Here is a 5,874-nt window from a genome sequence, read left to right as displayed (position 1 = left end):
TAGGCCCGTGAGCCATGGCCGCTGAGCCTGCATGTCCGGAGTCTGTGCTCCACAATGGGAGAGGCCACAATAGTGAGAGGCCCGCGTACAGCAAAAAAAAAAAATAGACATCATATGATACCAGTCCTGGGGAAAAAAAAAAAAAAAAAAAAAAAAAAAAAATACAATAAATAAAGTTAGTTACTTGATACAAACATAAAAGTTCATTGTTTTATAGCTATTTTTTATTATTAAAAATAAAGTTCCCAAATAATGTTCTGGCTTGTGTAATAATGAGAATGAGGAATTCAGCAATTCATCCAGAAAAATCACCAGTGGACACTTGCAGGACTTCAGGTGAGAGCTGAGTGGATTGTCTGTTTAAAGGAATTCACATTGAGTTGTTAATGAGACTTGGCATGGCAGTAATTGCTTTTAAAGGAGAAACTCGTTTACAGAGATGTATCTCTAGTTGGTATATAGTGGGAAGAGATATTTTTGGACACGGGCCACTGGTGTTCCTCTGTTCTCTGCTTCCCCACCCCACCCTTAGTCAGCCAGGAAACAAAATTCAGGTACTTACCTTGCATCTAAATCCTTTGACAATTCTGCGTCTCTTGGAAAACAAAGCGCCACCGGTGTGTGTGTGTGTGTGTGTGTGTGTGTGTCCCCCACAAAGCATCACCTGGGAGCCAGGCCTTCTTGGCTCTCTTACTGGGAATCTAGAATATATTGAATATATGTCTTAATCCTGTCTTAAGTAAAAGAGCCTGTGGTTTCACAGCATAGCATTAAGCCTATTACCACAACGCCAGCATTTACAGTGCCAATATCTAGACCTTGTTTAGATGAGAAGAAATATGCCACTGTTATTTCAGCTTTTCTGTCCCTTGTGCCCTAATCTAATCCTAAATAATAAGGTCTCTGTACTGCAAAAGGCAGATATTTTGGGGTAGTGAATCCTTGAAGTAATTCAACTAATCCCTGCCAGTTTCCTTTGAAACAAGATATTAGATGCTAAACCCGGGTGTCATTTAGCTCTGGTTGCAGAGCAAATCCTGAACATGATGCAAACACATGATATTTGTAGATGTAAGCATCCTTAGGGCTTGAAGGATGTTTCCTGAATGCTGATCCTGTGCCAAGCTCTGTGCCAGGCATGTTTAAGATGCTGCTCTGCGTTTATTCTGCTTTATGATTTCTGTGGATTTGAGAGAAAAAGTATAATGCAGTGGATGAGAGGAGGGAAAGAAACATTTTAAAGCATTTCCCCAGATGCTTCTCTCTAAGCCCCTCAAACCCAAGCAACGTACTCCTTTTCTGTTTCTACGTGGATGCTCTCAGATTTATCTACCAGGTGACCATGATCTGGGCTCCTGTTCCTGTCTCTCCCTGCCCAGACTGACAAGGGCCCATTTTTGTGGGTATTACACGTCTTTCAAGAAGGTTTCCTTCTCCTAGTCACAAAGTGGTTGTGGACACAGAAGTGCTCAAAAGAGACAAATTTCTTTCTCCCCAGCCCTTTCCCATAGCCCAGTCATACAAAGCACTGCTGAATAAAATCACTTCTGCATTTCTTAGAATATACCACTCGTATTATAGAAATTTGTTTCATCAACTGCTCTACCTGAAATATCTCATTCACTTCTCACTGTAACTGTGTGAGCTGGTACTATTTGCATCTCTGCTTTATAGCTGAAGACTCTGGGGTTTAAATTCATCCAAGGTCACCAAACTAGTGAGCAGTGAAGGCAGGATTTGAATTTGGGCAACAAGACTTCAAAGCTTATGTATTTGACTACTAAACTATATTGTCTCCCTAATGTAAGTGCTGAATTCCTGTTAATATAGACCCTTCAAGTCTAAGCACTACCATAGAATTTAGTTTGGAAGATACTAAAGGATCATGAAATACTGAGTTTTTTTGTAAGAAGCATTTTTAGTGAGGGAGGTTTTGGGCACACAGTTTAAAGGGACCTTGTTTTCAGATATGTCTGGGTCCAGGTTCTCAAATGATGTGATACTTCTTTTTATTTGACCATTTCTGTGTGATTAAACCACTTTTGGGGAGGTTGTTATATACATTGAATCTAATCCTATCTGATGTGCAACCCCAATTCTCAGAGCTCTGGGCGGATTCACTTAGCTTAGCTTGATAAGCTAACATGATAATGGAAACTAATGAATGTGGCCAGGGGGATTTACTACTCTTGTTTGCAAGGCTTGTCTCCCATTCCCATACCTGTGGCCCTGGAATGGAGTCAGCCCATCCAAATGCATGGCCTGACAATGTGGGGGAAACGCTTTCCCAAAGAAAACCATTGTGTTCTTAACAGAAGCAGGGAGAGTGGGTCAGGAAGGAACTTCAGCTACTCACTGCAGTAATTAAAGGATCTTTTCTATTTACAAGACTTGACATGCTAGTTTAATGATGAAGCAGCCTCCTCCAATAGAGAGGATCTTGGAGTTAGGACCGGAAGACTTATATTCTAGCCCTGTTTCTACTGAAACAAACTAACAGTCCATTCCTTGACCTCCATAGCTTCTATACACCAAAGGACTTGAATAAATCATTTGTGTAGTAAAGTTCTATACCATTTTGCCTACTCTTTCCCCCCACCCTCACTATGCTCCAGGCATGTCAGTCTTTTAGCTGCTTATTTATGGCTGTTCTTTCCTGTTTTTAAACCTTTGCCCATGTTGTTCTCTCTGCCTGGGAAATGCCTTTCCCTCTACTTGTCATCTGATTTGATATTCAGATATCACTTTAAATATCACTTACTCAGCAAAGCCTTCCATGAATTCTCTATCTAAATTAGGTTGCGCTTGTTATATCTCTTAGAGCACCTGTTTTTTCTCTTTAGATTAATTACCAGAATTTGTATAATAAAATATAATATAATATAATATAATAATTATTTTGAGTGCATACTAGGAGCCAGGCACTAGACTAATTCTAAGCACTAGGGATACAACAGTGAAAAGGCAATTATTCCTGACCTCATGGAACTTATGGTCTAGTAAGGGAGAAAGTTGGAAAACAAATAAATATATAAGATCACGGCAAGTAAACATATAAATGTGATGAAGAACAGTAAAGCAAGAAGAATATAGCGTGACTCATTTTAGGGCCATTTCAGATTATGTGGCAAGGACAGGTCTCTTCAATGATGTGATATTTAAGCTGAATAAACTCAGGGGAAGAATATTCCAGGCAGAGAGAACAACAAGTGCAGAGCGAGAAAGCTGGAGCTGAAGGATCTGGGGGAGAGATGTGTATCTACAGATAGGAAAATGGCTAAATGAATTATATATTAGAATCTCAAGTAGCTATTAATATTACATATCTATTTACTTTTGTTCATTATTTTAACATATACAAGGCCTTTTCCCGACCAGAGTATGCATCTCTGTATTCCTTTTTGTGTGTTTTTAGCTGTATTTTTTTTTAATCTGGAATTTAGTTTGATGTGAAGTGAAACTCTACCTTGAGCATTTTTCCAAATTCTTCTTCTTTTTTTATGTATTAAGTTTTTATATATACTAGGATATACCTTGAGATTTTGGTCCATTTATCTGACTGTTGTGTCTTAGGTTAGTGTTTCACTGCTTTTTTTTTTTTCGACTTTATTATTACAAGTTTCCAAAAAAAAAAGAAAAAGAAAAGAATTATATATATATGAATTATATATATCATTGCCTTGATTCAACAATCATTGCCATATTTTCTTTATGAAACTATCTGTTAAATTTCTTTACCACTTCAAAATAAGTTGCAGACATCATAATCTCTCTTCCTAAATACTTCATACACACCTCCTAAGAACACTTCCTACATAACCATTATCACACCTAAGATAATTAACAAAAATTCCTTAATGCCATGTAATATCTAGTCTTGCTTTTTTATAGCTAGTGTTTTGAGCCAGTACTGAATCAGAATTCTTGTGTATATCACATTGTTGTAATTTTTAAAGTTCTATCCTCATTATTCTTTATGGTGAAAAAAAAAAGTCCTAACAATTCTTCTTTTTTTTTTTTCTGAGGCAAAATTTGCATACAATTTAATAAATGATTCTCCTAACTGTGCAGTGTGGACCCTGTGGTCCCATGAGGAGCAACAAAAGACACCTCTTAGCTTTCCAGGTTTTTCCTTTTCATGGTAAAAAACCTACTCAGATATTGATGATAAATTCATATACTTCTAAAAAGACATATATCCCTGAGAGAAAGCAAATCTTCCATTTGCTTGGGAGAAATGGTTTTTAGATTCCCTTCTTATAAAAAGTAATTTGCCCTCTTTCCCCTATCCCAAATCCCTGAGGCTTTGAAAGGATAAAGAAACCAGTTTGCAGCTCTTTCAAAGGATTTATTTGCTACAGAATTGCCTGAGCCCACCAACAAAATGAACTCAGGATTTCTGTGTTTAAAAGGATTTTGCTCACTGCTTTATTTTTACCAGAACTTCAACATTCAAAAAGCAATTCTTTTTGCCAGAATTTGGCATGCCTAGAGGAGGTTAGAAAAAGATAGAATCTATAGAATTAGATGTCTAAAAATAGAAAAAAAATCCCAAACATTAAAAAATTCCTAATTTGGACAGGTCCTGAGTTGAAATCACATTCATCTGCAAAAAGAACGGTTTTAGGTCAGAAATGCTGTATTTTATAACTCCAGATCTTGACCTTGGACTTGATTGGTGAGGTTCTAGGAACTGCATGAATTGACAGGAGGGATACCATTCCGTTGGCCAATTCTGGCATGTGTCCTGGCTTGTGACGTTTTATAAATCTCTCTTAAACCCAAACCTCCTGGTTCTGTGATGCCAATTGCCTAAATCTGATTCTCAGTACTTTTTAATTTAATTAATTAATTAATTAATTTCTTTGTGGTACGCGGGCCTCTCACTGCTGTGGCCTCTCCCGCTGCGGAGCAACAGGCTCCAGACGCGCAGACTCAGCAGCCATGGCTCACGGGCGCAGCCGCTCCGCTGCATGTGGGATCTTCCCAGACCGGGGCACGAACCCGTGTCCCCTGCATTGGCAGGCTGACTCTCAACCACTGCGCCACCAGGGAAGCCCTGATTCTCAGTACTTTTTTAAACAAATAAACAAAAAATTTCCCTGTAAGATCACACATTTAAGTATTTGTTGCTTGTGGATAGATACAGAGAAACCAAGTATGGATGTGAATTAACAATCCAGTGATGGAGCTGTGACTCTCTGGATGGCTATGTAAGCTGTAAGAAAAGTTCCTCACTGGACCTGCACTTGCTGTGCCCCAGAGGTGACCATCCAGGCAAGGTCAACCTGAAGAGGGGGTGAACCCCAGCAGCTGCTGGATGGGTTTAAATCGCCACTATCTGCCTCCAGTTCTTCTACCAGAACAGCTAGTTTTTCCATCCAAGCAACTTACTGATCATGTTTCACCTGTTTAAGCGTAGATGCCACTTGATAGCTGAAAACGGATTCACAGAGGAATCTCTCAGAGCCACCTTCTAACATCTCTGCAGCTCCCTTGGGGTAGGTGAAAAGGGCTTTCAGTGGTGGGGCAAGGTCTGAGCCACTGAAACCAGGTCCAGTGGCAGAACTTCCACTGACCCCACCGGCTGAGGAGGATGATGAAGAGGCAGCCATTTCCTCTCTAGTAGATTTCTCACTTCACTCTGCGGCTTTGACAAGTTCCTCTACAGCCCCACCCCCAAGGCCAACCGGAGTGGCTGCGTTTACTGCTACGAGGGTGGCGGCCTGCTCCCTAACAATTCTTATTTATTATTGCAGATAAAATTTAGACCTATTGGTAAAGTGCCAAAAATTACTATTGGATTTTCATTAGCCTTCAGTTAAACCTATATGTTATTTTGTGATCATTTTTACTATATTTAGGTTTTCCATA

At 39.3% G+C, this 5,874-nt stretch overlaps 1 pseudogene; it reads right to left on the bottom strand.

The window, feature by feature from the left end:
• Positions 1–5,283: 5,283 nt before the first annotated feature.
• On the bottom strand, positions 5,284–5,615 carry LOC112392546 (anaphase-promoting complex subunit 16 pseudogene; annotated as a pseudogene).
• Positions 5,616–5,874: the final 259 nt, after the last annotated feature.

Source organism: Neophocaena asiaeorientalis, unplaced genomic scaffold (genome assembly GCF_003031525.2).
Source record: "Neophocaena asiaeorientalis asiaeorientalis breed wild unplaced genomic scaffold, Neophocaena_asiaeorientalis_V1.1 scaffold256, whole genome shotgun sequence".
Taxonomy (NCBI): Eukaryota; Metazoa; Chordata; class Mammalia; order Artiodactyla; family Phocoenidae; genus Neophocaena; species Neophocaena asiaeorientalis.
This window is presented reverse-complemented; position numbering and strand designations above follow the sequence as displayed.